The 21,268-nt window shown below is 37.7% G+C and overlaps 1 long non-coding RNA gene across 6 annotated transcripts in view; it reads right to left on the bottom strand.

The window, feature by feature from the left end:
* Positions 1–21,268, bottom strand: part of LOC126637983 (uncharacterized) — a 42,736-nt gene that overhangs the window by 7,491 nt on the left and 13,977 nt on the right. For 4 of the 6 annotated variants that reach the window (XR_007628481.1, XR_007628483.1, XR_007628482.1 and 1 more), the window contains 2 exons: positions 14,567–14,832; positions 5,926–6,130 (listed from right to left, as the gene is read on the bottom strand). This is a non-coding gene — a long non-coding RNA (uncharacterized LOC126637983). The remainder of the gene's footprint in view (positions 1–5,925; positions 6,131–14,566; positions 14,833–21,268) is intronic. The other 2 variants (XR_007628485.1, XR_007628484.1) reach the window with 2 other exon arrangements.

The following is a 21,268-nucleotide window of genomic DNA, read 5'->3' as shown; positions in this document are numbered from 1 at the left end:
GACCTTGGCATGTCAACAGCTATCTAATAATGATACAAGAAAAGAATCTTATGACTCTGGTCTATATGAAATAAAGGTGTAGGCCGTGTCATGCCCTGAGGCTGCAATCCCCTCACAGTTCCCCTGGAACAAAGTATTGCTCAGTGTAAGGGAAAGCTGTTTGGAACTACAGAAGTGATAAGTACCAAACCTTCACTTTTTTTTTTCTCTCATAGTTTTAAAACATATTCTGGGTGAACAGCAAGCATTTGTAAGAGCTAAGTATGTTATCCAGCTTACAGGCTATATTTCATTTTCTAATGCATAAGTAAGAGAGATTTAAAATGCCAGTAAATAGTTCTAATCCAGCTACATCACACAAGTGAAGCATTAGATGGGGAATGTGCATGCATCTGTCATCTGATCTGCCACATGGTCCTTGAAGAAATACCAGACCTGATAGGTGCTCTACTAGTTTTGTTTTCTACTACCACTGGATAAGCAGTTTAAAAAGTGATGCTAATTTTCAGCAGAAGAACCATGAGAAGTAATGTGAGGAGACAGTTGTACACAGTCACAGGATGAGTTCAGAATATTAAAACGTTACTCTCTGCCAACATTAAAGAAAGAATTGACTTTAATTTCATTCCTGTGGGTTGCTGTTGCTTTTTTGTCATTACAAAGCAAAAATAGATCATTTTTGCTGATTAGAAGTTCCCATGCTCTTCTTATTTATCTCACACTTGAAGTCACAACACTCGTGACAACATAATTGTCTCCATAGAAACTAATTGAGTTCTCACAAAATGGAGCATTTGCACAATATTTGGACCCTGTTTACTGAAAACCTACTAAGTGCGTGTACAGCACAAACTGTCACCACTGGCAGATTTCGTAGAAACCCACGAACCAGTTTAGTAGGAATTTATGAAAACAATACTGTTTTCCACCTCTAACCAGCCAAAAAATAAATCAATCATTACATTAGGTCTAAGTAAACTTACCTGTTCAGCATCAGGATACATCAGCCTTGGTGTTCTCTTATGCTCAGGTGTAGCTCTGTTCTGAACCTGAACTTTGCATTAGGTCTTTGATTACTATGAATTGTCGACACCTGACATTGACTCACAAACCAAGGAAAATACTGTGAATACCATTTACAGTATAGAATGGGTTCTGAGGTTAAATTCCCATTACCTTTATTTATCATCTGCTTCTAATTTTAGGCCTTTAATCATCACTGAGGATCTCTTTAGGCTCAACTTTGACATCAAACTAAATTCCCAAAACCTCCGCAAATACAGGATTTCTATAAAAGCCTTTAGGAAATAGTGGAGTTTTGAATTTGTCTTTATTTGACTGCAATAAATGGTAAAATGAGCCTGTATCCCTTTGCTATATAAATGCCTGGAATTGTTTTTGTACATAACACTAAATGGGAAATATCTTGCTTAATTTCATTCTTTAGGCTCCCTTTACAGCCTAAAGTAGGTACTGGCAGATAATGACTCAATCCACATACTCAAAACAAGTATCTAAAAGTCAGGTGGGGCCTGGAAATGAAGTCAGTAATGAAATTCTAATTAGCTTCGAAACTGTAGCACATCCTCCTGCATGGCTGACCTAGAAGGTCACCCTGACCATCCGGCTGCGCACATTCCAGGCTTGAAGAGGGGAGGGCTTTGCTCACCAGTGATTTAGAAAGGTGAATGAAATCTAGTGATGAATCTAGTGATACTCTTCCCAAAAACATTATCTAAATATTTAATTATCTCTAATGGATAGTTGTTTGCTAAACCTCCCAATGGTTTTTGGGGCCAGGATAGGTGTCTTTTGTTGTTGTTGTTGTTGTTGTTCAGACTATGCAAAAGAAGGAAAAACAGAATTCTTGAGCATCTGATGATCAGCAGAGCCTGAATACCTCAGGACTAGCCCACTTGTATGTATGATACTACCATTTGATGCTGTCTTAGATACTTGCCAGAAAAGAAACAGATGGTGCCAATAAAAGGCAAAAATTAACTTCATCCTTCCATAACAAGACAATAAAACCCAGCATAATGTTATTATTTTCCATAAGTCAGGTCTTAACACATAGGGGACAATAGATGAAGAATTGGAAAAGATAAACCTTTTCATTTGGTTCCAAAGATTTGATGTCATCACTGTTGGTTTTTGGAAAGAGCTTGCAAAACTTTAAAAATCCTTTTTAGCCTTTAGGTTGCTCTGCTTAGGAATTTAGAAAGGATGTCAGTGTAGGGTTATAGACCAGATTACAATTCTCTTTGCTGCCAGGTGTATGTGGGCTGGAGGGATAAATAAGATGCATGGAGATGAAGTTTGTAGTTATCTCTTTTCCTATATATTGACAGAATACATTTCACAATGCACTGACTGAGATTTTTTCTTTTTCTTTCTCTCCCGTCCCTAGGATCCCCTGGGTGTGTGAATGTTTTTCTTTCTCTCTCGTTTCCCCATTCTGGCTTGCAAGTTTATCCCTCACACCTGCAAGAGCAGGAGCTTTCAGTCACAAAGAGCTGCCAGAGCTCTCATGTCAAGGAGGAGACATAATTTGGAGCATCTTTTTCAGCTTCATTAATAACAAAACACCTGTGAGCTAGGGAGTTTAAGAGATTGTGTCTTCATCATTTATGAATCTTCCTCCCTGCTGTGGCACTTAGCTCTTTGCCAGCTCAACCTGGCACAATTCCTCAGCATCCAAAATTAAAAAAGGAAAAAAATGCCCTTTTGTCTCCAGTGAAAGCAGTGTGGATGGAGAAGGCAGAGGACTGGGAGTAAACAGCACCAGGAGCTGAAAGCCTAACCCTGCTAGAGCTGCTAAGAGTGACAAGCCTTGACATTGCTGCCTATTTAGTCTCAGTTTAACACTATTTTTTGCTTGTTTTAAGAAAAATAATGGGCAAGGGAAAATATAATCCTAATGATTGAAGTATGACATTAAAGCTGCTCTTCTCCTCCCCAGTTCCACTCCAAACTTTCCATAGTCCACTGAATTTTTATGTTTACTGATGAATAAAATAGCTGTGGCAAAGGCAGAGAACAGCTTCTAAGCTTATCTTTCCATAATAAGTTGTTAAGGGGAAGAACTGCCATTAACACATTCTTGCCATGAAAGGTTAAACCCTATCACAAAGATTTATTTTTTAAATCATTGTCTTTACTGGAAAGCTTCAAGGAACACTCTCACAGAATGTTCCATTCTGAAGCACTACCAAAGGAACGGCATTTGATTTGCAACCCAGCTAACAGCAGCTATACAACACACTGTGGTTAATTTGACCTCTGAGGACACTGAAGCACTTTGCAACTATCCCAGCCTCCCAGCCACTGAAATCGTCTTTTGATATAATCTGAGTTATTGCCATCCCCCCTGAGCCTTTTGAAATTCTCTCAATACAAGTGTTGAGGACCTAGGAGTCCTTTGGTAGACAGTATAAATGCAAGCCAGAGATCATTGAATAACTCAATTATTACATCTCACAGTGTTGTTCAGTAAGATAAAATAATTTGGAGGATTGATAAATATCCCTACCTAACTGTGGCAGACACAACAGCGACCATCAAAGAGTTTTAACTGATGCTGTAGTATTAGCATCAAAACTTGGATGAGAAACCACATCTTTGAATGCCAAACAGTCACTAAGGCACAGAATTGAATGACAAAATCTGTCCTTTGTGTTTTTTCAAGAACAAAATATAGCTTCTACATTTGCTTCTGCTTTTACTTTGGGGAGAGAGGGGAGGGGGTGCATCTCTGTCCAACAACTTTGTCCTGATGCTTAGCACTCCTGGGCTCTTGTCTTTTGTGGTACACACGAATAAAAATCTCAGATTCCTGCAATCTGAGAAATAAGTTTATTTTAGGATATACAGATTTTTCATGCAATATCTGTTTATGTACTAAAAATAATGTTTTGAAATACAAAGCCTGAGCAAGAGCTGATGTACCACAGGTTTCCCCTTAGCTCTGCTAATGGACCTCCTCCATGCAACTTACTGAGTCTTTCTTTCCTCTTTAGCAAGACATTTCTGGCTGCCCTTGAGTTGTGCTACTCTGTGACATAATCACATGTTCTGCAAGCAGAAAATGAGTGCATCTGTTATTCATATTCTGGTGCTTCATCATATAAACAATGACTTGAACCTGCCTCATCAGGGCTGCCATCCTGGTTCATTAACAGATCGAGCAATGCATGTAACCCTAACATGAGCAAGTGTCTCTATGGGATATGCCTGACTTCAAGTTCAAATCTAAACACAAAGAAATCCAGCTGAGACCTTTGTTCTTTTCTTGCATGGCAAACACTGAAAACCCCACTGGAAATTCAAAATGATAAGATACTGTGGGTTTCTGCAGGGGGAAGCCTTAATGTTCAGTTCCTTTAATGTTCAGTACCTATAATGTTCAGTACCTATGATTTGTAGAAGACCAGGTTTCAGTAACACCCTCCCCCTGCCAGATTAGCTGGTAACTTTGGAAATGTGTATCCTAAAATCTCACCACAGAAAAAGAACCAATATTTTTAGAAACATGCTATTCAAAAATTCACACAGTTCTTATGTTCTTGAATATTCCCAAGTTCAGTTTTACAGCATAACTAACTTCTGGACAGAAAACTTGAATTGCTTTAAATGGTATGACATTCCTCTGCTGCACTGGTTGACAAGTATAATTCAGAAAGCTCAGTGCTTGGTTCTGAGTCACTGTTTTAGTCTAGTTTGTAAAGAAAACTGAAAAGTCACTTATATATGTATTCTTTCAGGAAAAAAATAATAAAACTATCATTGTAGGATGGAAACTACAAGATCCCAACCCAAAGGCTAAAATCAAGACATAATATTGAATAAATAAAACAAACAAACAAAAAACCTGAAGACATATGCACAGTGAAAAGAAGGTATAAGAAAACAACTGAGTGAAAAAAAGGGAATGCAAAGGAATTTTCTGTGTATTGTTGAGTCGCTATTCTCTCATTCTAATTACCATACACTTTAGAAGATAATAAGACAAAATAAGCAGATGAGATCAACAAGAGCAATAAGCCTCACTCACAGATTAAAAGCAGGTGGCAGAAGGAGAGAATAACACGAATGGGGGAGGACTTCTGATCTGCAGGAGAAAGGCACTGTGGACACAGCTCACCCAGACCAGGCTCCCGGCCGGGCTGGGGAGAGGAGCAGCCCCCCACGGCTCCCAGAGCAGCACTGCCAGGGCACCCTTCTCACTCAAGCAACATGAAACCACAGACAGAAAACTAGAACTCTCAGATGTTTAAAGTTACAAAAGCTTTTGTCAGTGCCAAACAAAGAACACGACTGAGGCAGTGCCATTGGATTAATAAATAAAAGGCAGAGTTTCAACATATATTAATAATGTAAGTATACAGTCTGCTACCTATGCAATGCATATGTCTCTCCTTACTGAAAAATACAATCATACATTCTAATAATTACTTATAATTAATGTATTTAATGCATAAGTAAGCATTATACAGAAAATTATGAGTACAATGTAGGTCATATGTGTACAAATAATCACCCACTGAGAAGAGCATCTTTACATTACAACCTTCTTTTCTATCTTTCCTAAACACCCAGCAGAAGAAGGTCTTCCTAAACCCAATATCAGCTCTGACAGCCCTAGGGCAGGCTGACACTGAATGCCTGTGCTCAGGCAACCCAACTGTACTGTTAACATTTAGAACCCCAATCAACAACACATATCAAGTATTTTGCATGTAATGGTGTTGAGTAGCTTCTAAATTTAAAAAAACTGAGCATATTGCCCATTCAAACAGGATACTCCTTGTTATTTTGATGTTAGATGTGATTTACAAGGCCAACAAGTTAACAGCACAACCAATAGCTAACAAATCTGTAACATATGGATGTGGCTCTAGAGATGACAAACACGCTCTGACTCACCTGCAGTTTATTTTCCAGTGTGTATAGATGCCTGCACTCGGGCTTTATCCAGACTCTTTTCCAATGATGCTGACAGATAAAAAATTGAGAGCAGTTTCAATCAAGACTTTCACAGACCAGCAATGTAAACAATCTTAGGAAACATGACGGGTCCATCTCTTTAAGCAGCATTCGTCATTAACTTACATAAACCTATGGCTGGAGGCTGTGGGGGAGAAAGAGGAATAAGAAAAACCAAATGCTACCGTACTAATTAACCAGAATGGTGATTAAAACACAGGAATTCCCAGCACCCTCAGCAAGGAACTGGTTGGGCAACAGATAAGCCAGAAGCTTGACCAAACTACTGTCTTGAATAACCTGGAGGGTTGAAGGGAACATCTACTTACAGAAAAATCCATCAGATATCTGTCTTCTGTTGTTTATATTATTGACCTGATCACTTGGCAGGGGAGGTGAACAATGTGAAGTCAAATTCCCAAATGGTTTAATTCTGCACAGCTTAATTCAGCTTTAATTTAGCACAGTTTCATTGACTGCAGTCCAGCTGGGCTGATTTATTCCAGTTAAAGGGTTGGCCCCATTCTAGTGTAACTGGTGAAAACTATTATCCACTGAAAGCATGATCATAAAGAAAAAGGTATTGAGAGGCATAGTATGAAATACAGGGTGTTGATATACTGAATGCTAACAGTGTTTATCGCAAAGACAGCTCACTCTCTCACTGCTGTGATTACAGTTGCCTTTTGTTACTACAGAGCGAAAGAAGAACATCTTTATTGCCTGGAAGTCCATGTGCTCCTCCTATTTATCTTGCACTTGAAATCTTCACCCTTAGTTTGTGACAACATAATTATCTCCATGGAAACTAGCTAAATTGTCATGAAATAGTGCGCTTACGTAAGCTCAGGACCCTGCTGCTTTCCCAGTAATCACGAGTACTGTAGAGAACTGCCACCACATCTCACATGGGTCCACTCTCACAGAAATGCCAAAACATACTGCTTTTCCTGCTCATCCAAATTCTACCACCTACTCCACTAGGGCTGCATAAATACCTCAGTTTTTCAATGCAACAAAGAATTACTCTGGTTTGATTTTCATATATCTGTATGTCTACCTAAGGTAGGCTTATGATGATTTATAGAACAGGACAACATATGGAAGGTGTCATGAAAAACAACAATGCTTTACAGAACTGAATTTCCAATTTCATAAGCTGAAGACACAAGTCTAGCAAGGAGAGTATTTCCTAACATGAGTTAGAAGTTCATATCAAGGGAGCTTAGCAACAATGAGAAGATTAAGTATGGGAGTTCTATTAAAGTATTTTTCCCTTAGTGCTTTTGAAAATCCCACTGCGCACTATTAGTTGCAACTATGCTGGGCCAATCCTATTAGTTCTCACCATTAAGTGTTCACAACTTCCTCTGGAAGATGTGTTCTTCCCTTTCAGCAGATATTTCATAAATTAATTGCAAGCTTTTTACAGTTAAGTTACATTCATTTTATTTTAAATTCATCATGCAATGATGCTTTGGATAAAATTACAGAGAGACCCTTGAATACTTCACCATACTTAATAAATAAATAAAAAAATAAATGTGTATATACACAAATAGATTTTTCCAGGGATAGAGGAAAGGGAATTGTGTGGTAACATACCATGCATTTGTAACATATTGCAGATATTTAAAGGCCAAATTATTTTTAGCCTGCTTTCCTGAAGAAATGAGTCTTTTGTGCTTGTGCCTCTGTCTGTTCCTTTGAATCTGCTGGCCAGTTCCCCTCGACAGACAGCCAGTATTATCAGAGAGATTGTTGCTAAAGATTTCACAAAAGCCAGAGCCAGATACTGTCCCCATTAGGAGCTGCTCAGAGGACTTTGTCCCTGTACATTCTCACAGCATTACTGCTGGCTGCTCACACTGAGGACAGGCTTATCCCTGGACTATCAGGCATATTGCCCCTCTTTGCTTATTAGCTCTTGAGGAGAGATTACAAAACACTAAATTCAACAACTTCATCAGAAGACAGGGCTGGAACATGGAAAAGACTCTGAGGTACTGCCACGGAAAAGACTTGATGAGGAGAAATAAAGTTGCTGACACAGAACATGTTAAGAAATTGGACAGAAATCTGTAAGACTTCATTAGGGAAGGTCCACAGGGGAGTTGTTCCTGAAAAAACAAGTGTTCTCTTATTGTAAAGCAATTAACTGGAATTCACTGTCAAAGGTATTGCTATTTTGTAAATTATTTCAAGAGAGCAGTCATATAAATTTACTAATGCTTTTTGTTTCAGGTGAATACATAAGGCTTTCCTCCCCCAAGCTACTCATTTCTAAAGCTGTCCTGTGCGCCAACAACAGCAATTTCATCCCACATTGTATTTAGTAAATTGCACTGAAGCGCATGAAGCCTTCCCATAATCTCTGTAAACATGGCTGTATATCTAAAGGCAACTGTTACATATGGGTCATTATCTATTCTATTGCTCGATATCTCCTATTCATGACCATGTCATCCCAGTAAAAATGAAGTTGTTTTGCATTTAGATGCCAAGCAAGATGTTCTAAAATATATAAAATTCCAATATTTCCCCAAACATAATTTGATATTCATATAGTAGATTATATCATTCATATAATGCCTTTAAACCAAATAAAATATACATCTGGAGATTTCAAGAGCTCCACAAGTACTAGGTATTTTACTTTGAATGCATTATTACCTGTTTACACAAGTCCTTCTTCTGGGCAGTGGTAATGAGTGAATTTGAAACACTTAGAAGGTTTTGTCACCCATTTGAAGTTTAGTATAAATTGATACAGGGAAACAAGAGGCCAGGCACAACAATTTTCCTGAAACTCAGGATGGTGAGTAACACAGCTTACACATATGGTGTGGCACCTGGTGCTTATTATGTACAAATCAAACAAGCTCATCATTCTTGTAAAGCATTTCTCCAATATGAGCCTGTTAAACTCCCTTCTCTTCTATTTCTTTCTAGTTTTTAGACATCCTGGTCAGAAGGTGAAAACCACTAACAGGAACATACCAGTTTGCCACCAGGGAATAGACTGCAGCTGAGTTCCCTATTTCAAAAGTCTTTCATTCTATGGTCCTGTAAGATTAGGCCACACGACCCACCTGCAACAGCTGAGAGCACTTAGCAGTACCCCCTCCCCTGTTTCATCCTATGAGTATGCATTTCAGATGCTCTAGAGTAGACTGAAAAAACCCCGTAGAATGCAAAAGTATCTAACAGGAGCAGCAGAAATCCTGTAAAATCAATGAAAAATGCAAATAAAATAGAATTGTTAACAACCCACATTTGAACCAACATGATAGAATTCTTACTGCAAGAGCAGGGCAGCCTCGGTGGTTACCCCACTGAAATGTAACAAATGCAGAATATTCTCAAACACCATTTAATAAAACTGGCTCCATAGTGTTTACATAAGAGTGGATACACACAGTGCACCTGCTAAAGGATTCTTAAGGTTCTCTGAGTTATCTCCTATAGTGGTTCCCATAGCCCCTTCCTTAGGTTTGCAAGATGGAGAACCCATTTAATGACCTAATAATTAGCAGAAAAAGGCTTATATGATAATTGAATATGATAATTTAATGGCTGGGTTAGAGAGGGCTTATGTTATGAAACTAGATGTCTTACAGGAGCACCTTAGGGAAGTGCACATCTCAAAACAGATCCATTTTTAATTTTGTGTGCTTTTTGGTCCAGGTTACCCACAGAGTCCTGCAAAAATGAGCAGCTGATGCTGTGGCAGCCCTGAGATTGTACCAATAGCGAAGAAAAAGGGACTGCCCTGCTTCTCTGAGCAGCTGTGTAAGCTGAGTAGCTTTATAGTACAGCATATCAATTACTCATTCCAGAATTACCCCTCATATTCCTGCTAGTTAAAAAAAAAAAACAAACCAAAATCAAAACCAAAACAAAATCTTTCCATCTAGTTTCCATATAGAAAAGGTGATGCTGGAGGAAGAGGACAGCATTTTTACATGGGTTATTTCTTTCTTTCTAATAAAAGTCCAGATTCTGTAATATTAACATCTTGTATAAGAGTTTGGATTCACACTTTGGGAGCCTTTCATGCTTTCAGTCACATAGTTCTGAATCCTCTCTTCCTCAATTATTTCTGTATATTACTATATAAAACCATGTATCTATCCAATGGAAGATCTCATCTAGAGGTCAGGATTTAAAATAATACTCATACTAAACTACAAATTATTCCTGTGCTTTCTCAATTTCAAGCTTTTTTCTTTTTTTCTAGTTCTCATAGCAGTTATGCTAAACAGGTGAAAGTATCTGTCATAAACCAGTTTATCCTTAGTGTCAGAGTATTTAGGCCTAATGGCTATTTATTTGCTAAATCTTTATAAGATAATACTTCTTTTTATGTCTTTAAGACTTTTTTTAGAGGACCTCAAAGCATTTCACAAATTATAATTCAAAACATCCTAATCAGATTCATATTTTATTCTCATTGTACCAATACAGATGAGAAACAGGGGCAGTTTTTTGCAAGATTCTTTTAAAATCTTAAAAGAAGCCTCTGGCAGAGTTAAGAACAGAATCCATAATCACAGATGTCCAAATGTTTTGGACACAAAAGTATCAGTTCAGAATGTGTCTCATTCTCAGTTAGAAATATTTTCTATGGTACTAATTTTGTAGACAAAATGCAGCAGAGCACTGAAGTCTTTCAGTATTTTTTGTCTAGCCATAGGTACATGAAGTATTTATTCACATGTTGACATGAATTGTGCCTATATAGCCTATGAGAATTTGTTCTTACTCTGTTTTCTTTCTACTACATCTTCAATTTTTCCACCTCTCATCAATCCTCCAGAAGTACAGCACATGCATTTTAATGGAGAATACATCAAAGGTCCACAATGATGCCTGGCTACTCAACAGAATGCCAAACTGGTGAATCACAGCTCACAGACAAAACAAAGACCAATCTACACACTCTACATGGGCTCAATTTTTAATCTCTGTGTGCAGGAATATACTCAGTGTATTTTCCTGGGCTCAAAAACATTCAGCTGTGCTTCTACCATTCTCACAGTTTTTGCAGCCTTCTAGAAATATCAGCAAAATCTCTAACACCTAAATCTCTTAGAACCTTGTCTTTGCCAACCCTCCTGAAAATATATTTAAACACATTAAAATTCTACTTGGATAATTAAAGCAACAATTGAGGTGGAAGGATTTATGCAGAAGAGTGTTTGAGAGATTTAGATTCTTGTGCTTGCAAAAAGAGAAGGGAAGTGGGAAAAAAAGAGAATATAGAGGGAATAAAATTTATCAAGAGGAAATAAGCTATATCTTAGATGAGGTCAGCTCTGTAAAGCATTGTTTGTCTGCTGGAATTAGAAGCAGGGATGAATGAATGAGATGGCATGTAAGACAGTTCCAGAATTTCATCCATATCCAGTATGTTCCATCCATTCAGTAATGGTGCTATTGATGCACAATGACTCCCCCCTCTGTAGAATCATTTCATTTTTAATGGAATAAATACATAAATTTAAAACCTGAAAGCTTACCTGCAGCCATTAGTTACCTATTGACATGTCCACGTATTTTCCAAAAGACACTTCCTTACATCCCTCTACACTGGCAAGTCAGAGGGCAGAGTAAAATGGAACCAAAAGTTGAAAACCAAATTTCTAATCCATGAAAATGTTGTGTTACCCCAATATTGTGTTGATTATTGTACCTTTTCACATGATGACTACCAGCAGAGTCTCACAGTAATAAAGACAACAGTTAGCAGAAAGACTCACATCTCTCAGGTTGCAACACCAGCTTTGCACCAGCTTTACACCACTGTGCCTCCATGGCCAGCTAGCACTGCAAAGCTGTTGTGATGGAGAGATGTCTCAAGCACAAAAATCCACCCTTATGGCTGATAAGATTGAAAATAATCCAATTTGTAGCCATTTGACTTACAACCAGATGTGCTTGACCCAGGGTTAATACATTAACACAACCACACCAACCCTGATCCAACAGTGACCATAACCCAAACAGTTCTCTCCTAAGCACTGCTGGAGGTGTGCAGGAGGGACAGGTCTGTGTCCAGGACAGACAGTAGGAACAAGGATTCTGAAGGCTGAGGTACAAACTTCCCTGCTCATGTCTCCTGAGTGCCACTTAATTCTCTCTGTTGCTGACTGAGCCATCAGAGGAGGCTGCCAGCATCTGATTCTGAACAAACAGGGCATCTTTTCTGGGCACACCTTTAAGAGATTGCTTGAGGATGCCAAGAGAACTCATCAGAGAAGATCTAATAAACCTTAACAATCTAACTTCATAGCACCTTTTGTTTTCTTTTATCCAGAGACCCAAACTTATCTACTAAGTCTAGCAGAGCTCTGATGTTATTTGTGCATCAGAGGCTGCAGGTAGTTTGGCATCAGAGACTAAAAGATATTTCTTTCTAAGGCATGTAGCTTTTTAGGACCTGGTTGGACCTGGAGGCATGAGACATCTATAGAAAAACTAGATCATATTTGAAAATGTTAAAATCCAGACAGACCCAGATCCACCCTCCCTGCTTGCGGAGAGTAAAGTGGGCTCACATTCATTCCCATTTTTACCCCAATACACACCTAAATTATCTGGGAAAGGAAAGATGTAACCACAGCTGAATGGAGGCTACAAAACCAAAGCTTTGGAGTAGGGAAGTTTGTAAGAACTTGTCCTCCTCAGAAGATATCTCTATGTATGATAGTACCAGGAGGACAATGTCCAATCCAACCAGAAGTAAATAACACATTAGAAATAAGAGAGTAGGGGGAAAAAGTTGTTGGTTTTTTTGTTGGTTTTGTTGGTGGTTTGGTTTTTTTTTTTAAATTAAATACTCTTGCCTAGTTTTCCTTGGCTAATTAGCATCCCTTCTTAGCGGTTTAAGTAACTGCTCATTTAGATCAGTGAATGATTGCTCTGAGATTAGGGTGTGGGAAAAATCTTTCTGTTGGGAATAATCTACTTATGCTACTGTTTATTTGAAGCAGTGATAAACATAGAGATTTTCCTTCCATATGTGCCAAGTATAAGAGAAAGCAGAATGACTAATGAACCCTTGCATTTTACCAATAAATTACTAACTTCAGACACAAATTTATAGTTTTCATTAGTACAAGTTTCATTAGTTTCATTGCAAGCAATTCTTGTTTTTTTAAGAATGTTTATATTATTTCTGTTTGATCTGCTGGGAATGACATTTTGCGCACCATTATTTATAATCTACAAAAATTAATTATGCTTCTAATTAACAGCATGAAAATAAATTATTGCTCAAGGAGTTATTTATTCAGTTGTAAAGCAGGAGCTTTAAGACTGTATATATACACACATTTAATTTGTGCTTCAAGGGTATTTTTTTTTTCCCTCTCATTTTTACTTATTCATTTCTTCCCAGATTTCTGAGGTCCATTAAAGTTTGGCCTTTGCAAAAGTTTTCAGAAGAATTAATATACTTCTTCTTCAATAAACAAGAACAAGATATACAATTTTATATACATTTCCCTTACTATACAAATGATAAGTCATCTAAGTAAATTAATAATGGGAAAGGAAAAGTGAAACTACATGGACTGGTTAATGCACTTCCTTCTCATGGCCATTTAGTGAAATTAGCAGTAGTGGGATATGCTAAAGGTGGCTCCAGAGACTGGCACCTCATTATCTAGGCAACACATAAACAACCATGGTGCAAACTACTTTCTTTTGCCCTACTATTTTATTCAGGTGCAATTAGAAGGAGTCACCTTGTAATGGAGGTAGGACACCCTGTCCCACTCCATTCTCACCTTCTTTTGTCAGGTGTCAGTTCTCGGTGCAGGTTTGCAGTAGACCTCAGTGGCTTGTCCCTGACACCATCTAACTCCACTCAGAGTCTCCCCATAGCCGTTAGAAACCCTCCCTTACAAAAGGAGCTGAGCAAATGCAACCACACAATTACTCTGTTTGTGCCTGTTTTCCATACATTTACAAGTTAATGGTAGACACAGTCATAAAAAATATTTTGAACTGATGTAGCAGAATATTAAGAGAAAATGCACTTTACATCATAAATATTCATTCACCCAAATTTAAAAAGTAACTATTCTACATAAGGTGTCAGGGAAATTGTCAGTGATGGTATGTCCAGGTAGAAAACCTCCAGTTTTGAAATGTGAACAGCCAGAAAGTAATTTCAAAACATTTTATGAACTGCACTGTGCTCACATAAATTCTTTCAAACAAGTGAACCCAGGCTGTCTGCTCATGGACACAGGACAGAGAAGGCAGCTTTCAAATTCTTAATCATTAAGTCAGAGATAGCCTAAACATTTTATTTTTAAACTAAAATAACAATTAACTACTGACCTAAGTTATCTGATCTTCAATGAGTCCTTCATAGCCTTTAAAAATAAAGATTAAACCATCTAGGACAGTTTTCAGTAGTATTTCCACTGTCTATTTTAGGCCAGGGTGCACAAACACGTCCAAGAAATGAACACTTCTTTACCAAGGGCTGTCTGGATCTCTCTCCCTTTTCCCAAGCCCCTAACACCAGCTGAGGTTTAGTACCTCAGCAAAGATGAAAAAGCACTACCTTTGTTGTCCTGCAGACACAGTCACATCCATTTCTGCAGAGCTGCTTCATGCTTTTCCAGTTCCTATCCGGCAGCCAGAGGCACTACGTGTCTATGGCAGTTCCAGGGCTCTCCTCAGGGTCGGTAGAGCCGAAGTGACCAGCTCCATGTTCCTGGCAGCCAGGCTGCCTTAGTCTTCCTGCTGTTTTCTGGAGACTTGCTCTGACACAGTCCTCTTCAAAGGAAGCTGCAGAAGCAGCTGGGGGTTTTTGGACACAGCTATGGACTAAATGAATAAGATGATTAAAATAAAGCAGGTTTTAAAAGACACGGTCTTGTATTCGTAGAGTCCATCGTTATCAGCAGCGAGGGTTCTGTGCACAGCAAACACTGCTGGTGACTGATCTGCTCCACCAAAACATCCATCAGCTCCTTCTCCAGTGGTGAAGCTGGAGAAGGCTGTTTTCTCCCTAGGGAGTGGGCTTCATTTCCTATGTAAAGTTTTATTAGCTGCCACTGAGACTCTTGCTACGTAGCATCTGCCCCAGCAACATGCCAGGCCCTGAGCAGGAAGGGGAGTGCAGCTGTTGAAGCACGGAAAAGAAAGTGGAGCATAATGACAGCAGTGTGAGGGGAATCTGATGGCAGCATGAGGGAAAGGAGATAGAACCTTCAAGCAAAAGACTTTGTGAACCTGTTACATATAAACTTACACAGGTCAACATTATGTCAGGCTTCGTGCCCCTACCACAGGCTGGATTTATGGCCATGAGAGACTCAGCTCTGCAGAGGTGGACATATGCAAACCCTCATACAGTGGGGAGGGGAAGGTCCTCACCCAGGCTGTACCACTGCTAGAGGACTGCATGAGACCCAGCCCAAGTGTTTTAACAGGGACGCAAGAACTCGTGGAATAGCTGAATATAAAGCACTACCAAGAACCAAATGCATACAAGAAGGGCCTTGTATAATGGTACAGTAATTTTGCTTTAAATATACAGCACATATCAAAGGGGAAGCCCTCCTTTTCAATCCTGGTCCTTGATCATCGATTTTTCTTGGTCATTGCCATGTGGGTCATGTTGGAAATGTAATGAGACTATCAAAAGGTATGTTGGACAGTTTAATGGAGAAGCCTAGTAAACAGATGTTAGTAATGAACAGCTACCAGATAGATTAACATATCTTCTTTCTAATAAAATATAATGTAAAGTAGATGGATTGTGATACTCAGCAACCTCAGTAGTGGAGTTAAAATTGAATTATATGGAAGAAAAAACAGCTCTATTCTGATTTCGAAGTTATGATGATCTACTATTATGATCCATCACTAGCTGAGCAGTAGGTGAAACAATAATAAATCACTCTTATTTATAATGCAGCAAATTATAAGAAGTATCAAATGGAGTTATAATTCATTTTCACTTCAGGTCATAATTAGACATCTACTGCATTGTATTTTTCTATAGGTATATCAGCAGCCTAGTAATTCATAATCCATCACACAGAATCAAAACAAATGGAAACTGAGTAAAAAACTATTTCTCTCCCCAGTGTATTTACATATGCATTAAGTAACTGGAATAAGTACAGATATGCAGTATACACAAGTGATATGCAGTATATTTTTTCTATTATGCTAATATAGTTCAATAATTTGTGCAAAATTCCCTAATGGCTTTTGAGTTTGAGGACTTATTAAAAACAACTACACGATTCCAAGCATACATTTACCAGGTATTTGCCAACCTTTTTGGATAATACAGGGGTGATTTTCAGTCAGATAGTGGCTGTTGGTTTCCTCTTGGTTTCTGAGCACACAGCTATTCAAGGGAGATTAGTAACAAACTGGTATGGATTTGCATTTGAGGGAGGAATTCAGTTATTTTACCTTCTCCTTTTTCTTGTTCTTCTCCCAGTGTGAGAAATTTTGCTTCATGGATCATGCAGGAAGTGCTGTGCCACTAAAAAGCAGCAACTGTGATATACACCTGCTCAGATCAGTGGAGTTTATTATAACAAGGATTAGAGAGACTTAGTCATATTTACAAAGAATTTCTCTCCAAAGCAGAGTGAAGCCCATGTAGCTTATTCTTCATAAATAAATACCCTTTTTTTAAAAAGCAGCACAAGATTAGTTTGGACATAGAGATATTGTAGTGGTTTTTTTTGGGTTGTTTTTGTGGGTTTTTTTGGTTGTTTTTTTTTTTTTTTGGATACTGTGAGACCAGCCTTGCAGGAGGGAACGTGCTACCTTTCCTTGGTGCCAGATCCAAGCCTCTAAAGTCCAGGATCACCATACTTATTTTTTTACATATATCCAGGTTTGTACATGCAAGGCTCTCTGATGCATAGGAACTGTTAGTTAAAGATGAAAATAAGACATTGCTTTGTACACCTCTCAGTAGTGCAGCCAGGGTGGTCCCAAGGCAAAAGGATTTCCTGCAAAACTCCACCAAATACAAGGCACAAGTTTAGGGACATCTGGAGAAAGTTACAGCAAGGTGCCTAAACTTCCTGTGGGTTATGGTGTTACTAATGCCCCGTGTTACTCAGCTTGTCACATCTCCATCCTCTCCTGCTATGACCTTTCATTCAAGCTCTGCCCCTTCACTCAGACTCCTGACACTCTGACCTGTTCCCAGCAGGGAAAACAGCACATTTCAGCCCCAATTTACAGCTGGACGAGGAGAGGTTTTAACACCTCTAAGCATTATTCTACAACCCTGTTGGTTATAGAGTTATTTCATGAGAACATCTCTCTTCCACTTAAAATGCATCCCCACACTATTTTGTCACTCCTAAGGCCATAGCTAGAGAAAGCAGCCACCTGATAACAAAACAAGGAAAATTTCGAAGAACACTGTAGAACACATGAAGGTAGGCTGTACACCAGAGTTCTTGCTTGTGCTTCACAAGCCTTTACTTAAGAGAAAGTTATTAGTCTCCTGTGGTGGACAGGGCATTCTTGGGCAGAACTCCTTCAGCCCTTGCAGCTCTCAGAGCCAGCGGGGTTAAACACGGCCCTCCCTGACGTAAATTAAGCACCAGTCCCCTGTGGCAGGGGGGGACCTGCCCCTCCGGATCTGTGTGTGCCAGGTTTGGTAGAGACATCTGTCTGATAAATAGCTCATTTTGCAATCACTACCATATAATTTAGTATTTTGACAGGTGCATAAACTTAACATGAGCTTTATATAAATATTAAACAGTCTTTCTAAAAATGAAAGCTCTGAAATGAACACAGTTCCCTAGGCCTGCCTTAATAATTATTCTGAGGAAAGATTTAGCTGAAGAAGAAAGGGAAAGAGATTTCTCTAGTGAAAGAGCATCAGAGTAATTTGGTGATATTGTACCTAGGTTTGTGACTCCCAGTTTCAGGTGCTATCAAATCAAACTTTCCTTTTCTCCCTTTGTTTCGTGATTCTTTTGTTTTCTTGTTTTTTTCTGTGGTACAGGTATTTTCGCCTTTTTTTTTTGGGGGGGGTGTTTTATAATTTTAATTTATTTGTTTTACAGTTCAGGTTTCTCTCTTTTTTCACTGCCCTGAAAAGAGATATTTACTATACATTTGCAACAACATCACAGAAAGGGATCAAGGATGAGTGAACACACAGGAAGATTTAAGACAGCAAACACACGACAGAATTAATGAAGATGTCCCCTCCTGATGCTCTTCCTGTTGTGATACCCCCTTCACCCTGCGATAGCCCTTCTATTGTCCACCTCCTTCCTCCTGGCCACTGCTCCTGCCCTTGCTGGGCATAGCTTTGTTCCTGGAGAGGCACTTAGAGGAAAAATCCTGAAGCCTTTGTGATGCTTTTCTTGCTTTTTTATTTTTTTCCCCCCCTCACAGACATTGATTTTACCGAGAATGTACTCTACTCTCAGCACTTATTGCAATCAACATGAAAATACTGTGGCACCACTTCTGAGGGTACCTTTCTTGTTTTGTCTCCTATTACAAAGGATCATTTAAAGTGAATGATACAGATGAAACCTACTGTTTAACTCCTTGTAAAAATGTTCTCTTCTTTTTTGTCCTTAAATACAGTATTTAAAGTAACCTTTTATGAGGTCTTCCTCTTGTTACAATGAAACATCTAAAAAATAGTGGTCTAAATATACTCCTGCTCTGTCCCAATCACGCCAATTAAAAGCTACACAAAATAGATGCCTTATTTTAAAGATTTTTTTAATGGTCATCAGATAAACAAGTTGTCCAACACAACTCAGAGAGCCACAGTGCAAATCACACGATTTCTGACATGTTTGCCTCCATCACTTTCTTCTTTCATCATTTTTTAAACCATCATCACATTTACCTGTTTATAACCTATTTGTTTATTCATTACATGCATAAATTCTATACTTTCCTTGCCTCACTTGATTTTTTGCTCATTTGTTACTTTTGTACTACAGGGAAACATTTTCAGAGTAAATTTAGCTCTATGATGAGGAGTTTCTTTTTTTCCCGTATAACATCAGCTGTATTTCAGTCTTTTATGTCTCTATTGAAATCCCTTGCTGGCATGCAGATACAAAGAGAAAAGAAATATTCTGGCATCACTTCTATTAAGGATTAACTTCTGCAGGGTATGACATTGAAGGTAAAGTTTTCAAAAGATAAACTTTCCCACAGGATTGAATTACATAATTCTAAAACTACTTTCATAAAATGACAATTTATTAATAATGGCCTTATTTAAACACAGTTGCAGTGGAGCTTATTTTTGTGGTGCATCAGAATTAAAGGAAGCACACAAAATCCAGAATGTTCTTTTTCTTTATTCTTTAGTATTCAGAAGCTGAATATGTTTTACTGTCTTTTTTTTTTTACTATTTTTATTTTGGACTGGTGAGTTTATCAGGTAAGTGGATTCATGATATTGGGCTATTGCAGTCATTTTCCTTTAATCCACAGGGCACTGCTTTGAGTATGGGCTGGATTTCTGACTCTGCAGCTCTGTGTCATTGTGATACTCACAAAGCAGAAGAAAAAAGTTAACCTGAACTCTGCTTTCAGGGCCTAATAAAATAAACCTAGTATTTAATCAATTTAGTTTATTATTTAAAGAGAGGTGCTAGTAGCTGCTCATGTCATGTTTAGGTCTTGTGTGTGCTACTTAAATGCACAAAGAGATCTTGTCTGTGGAAAAGGGCAAATTACTACAATTAAATTTCACTGCAATAAGTTAATATGCACATTCTAACAACAGAAAATACAGCCGTAAGTTGAAAATCTAGACCAGCTATAAATGTAAGATACTTTGAATACAAAATTAAGTTGATTAAATGCAAATTCCAAGAATATTTACCAGAAGTTTTCAGGAAAATCCAGTTCTTATGACTACTATATCAAATCAATTCTTATTCTTACAAACCTCTATTTGACTATTTCTATACCATTTTATCTTGCCTTCTTCCTTGCATGAATAAAAACCCCTGAAGTCCCTCATTATTATTTTACCAGAATAACTCCAACTAAGTAGAGTATTTGCATGTGTCGAAGTGTCTTTTAAGGAGAGATTTTTACAGTAAAATAATATGGACCTCAATGAAATAAGAGAGTTCCCAAAATATTTAGCAGTGGTTATTTTTAAGACCCATCTGAATTTCATAGACAGGTTTTATCATGTGTGATTTCCATTCCATTTTCTTCATCTCTGTTATAGCATAAAATTTCATCAAGTGTAAATGTCAGATCTTTTCTTTATTATTTGCTAATGTCATAAAAAGCTGAATTGTTTGCTTTGTTAAAGGGCTTACTGAGCATTGACTTTTCTTTATTTGTATTTTACTACCAAAAATATTTAAAAAAATAAAATAATAATAAAAAAAATCCCATCTGAAATGGGATTTAAATAACAGAGCAAGGTTTGCCATTATCATAAGTGTATAAAGTGCTTTGTGAGTAATAAAATGGATCATGGATTCTGGATAATTCAAACTGAAATGTTATGTTCAGTATCAAGATTAGATTACATTAATGTAGTTCATTTTAAATGGTTTAAAGGCCATCAGATGCATGTGAAAAGAATCTGTATCATAACTTAGAATAAATAGACTGAGACATTTGTTTATAATGTCAGTGCTAAACAAATCTATTACTACATTTCTGCATGTAACATTATGTTACCACTGTTATTAAACAGGCAGAGCATGAAGATAAATTATAGCTTTAATTATAAACATTACCTTTGCATATTTATTAATTTAAAATGAAACAATGTTCACTAACCTTGGATTATTTATATTTTCTAATATTTTAATTAACTTTGGTTTATTTATACAACTTCTTTGCTGCTGCTGGTCATAAATTGCCACTTAACTTGTGTAATCTAATTTATCATACTACATATTATCCAGGAAATCATACAATCTTGTTATGGTTAGTTTTGCTATAAGATACATAGAAAATAACCAGAGTTAATGACTGATGGGAAACACCCTTTAAACTCACTTTTAGATATAAACTCCAGCCTTTTTTTATTTTTAAATTGCACCCATCTAACCAGGATGCTGGCCATAATGCAAAGAAAACTCTGCTTACACTGAAACTATTCCATTTGACATTACACCCTTGATTCAACATTGCTGGCATTCATTCTTAAAGTGATTTGGGGAGCAAAAAAAAAAAAAAGTCCTTGAAAGACTCCATGTTTATTATAGCTTAATAATGAGCAGATAATGGGTTATATGGAGGAATTAAGGTCATAATG

Source organism: Myiozetetes cayanensis, unplaced genomic scaffold, assembly GCF_022539395.1.
Source record: "Myiozetetes cayanensis isolate MyiCay16 unplaced genomic scaffold, myiCay2020 scf16, whole genome shotgun sequence".
Taxonomy (NCBI): Eukaryota; Metazoa; Chordata; class Aves; order Passeriformes; family Tyrannidae; genus Myiozetetes; species Myiozetetes cayanensis.
Note: the sequence above shows the minus strand (reverse complement) of the source record. Positions and strands in the feature narration are given on the sequence as shown.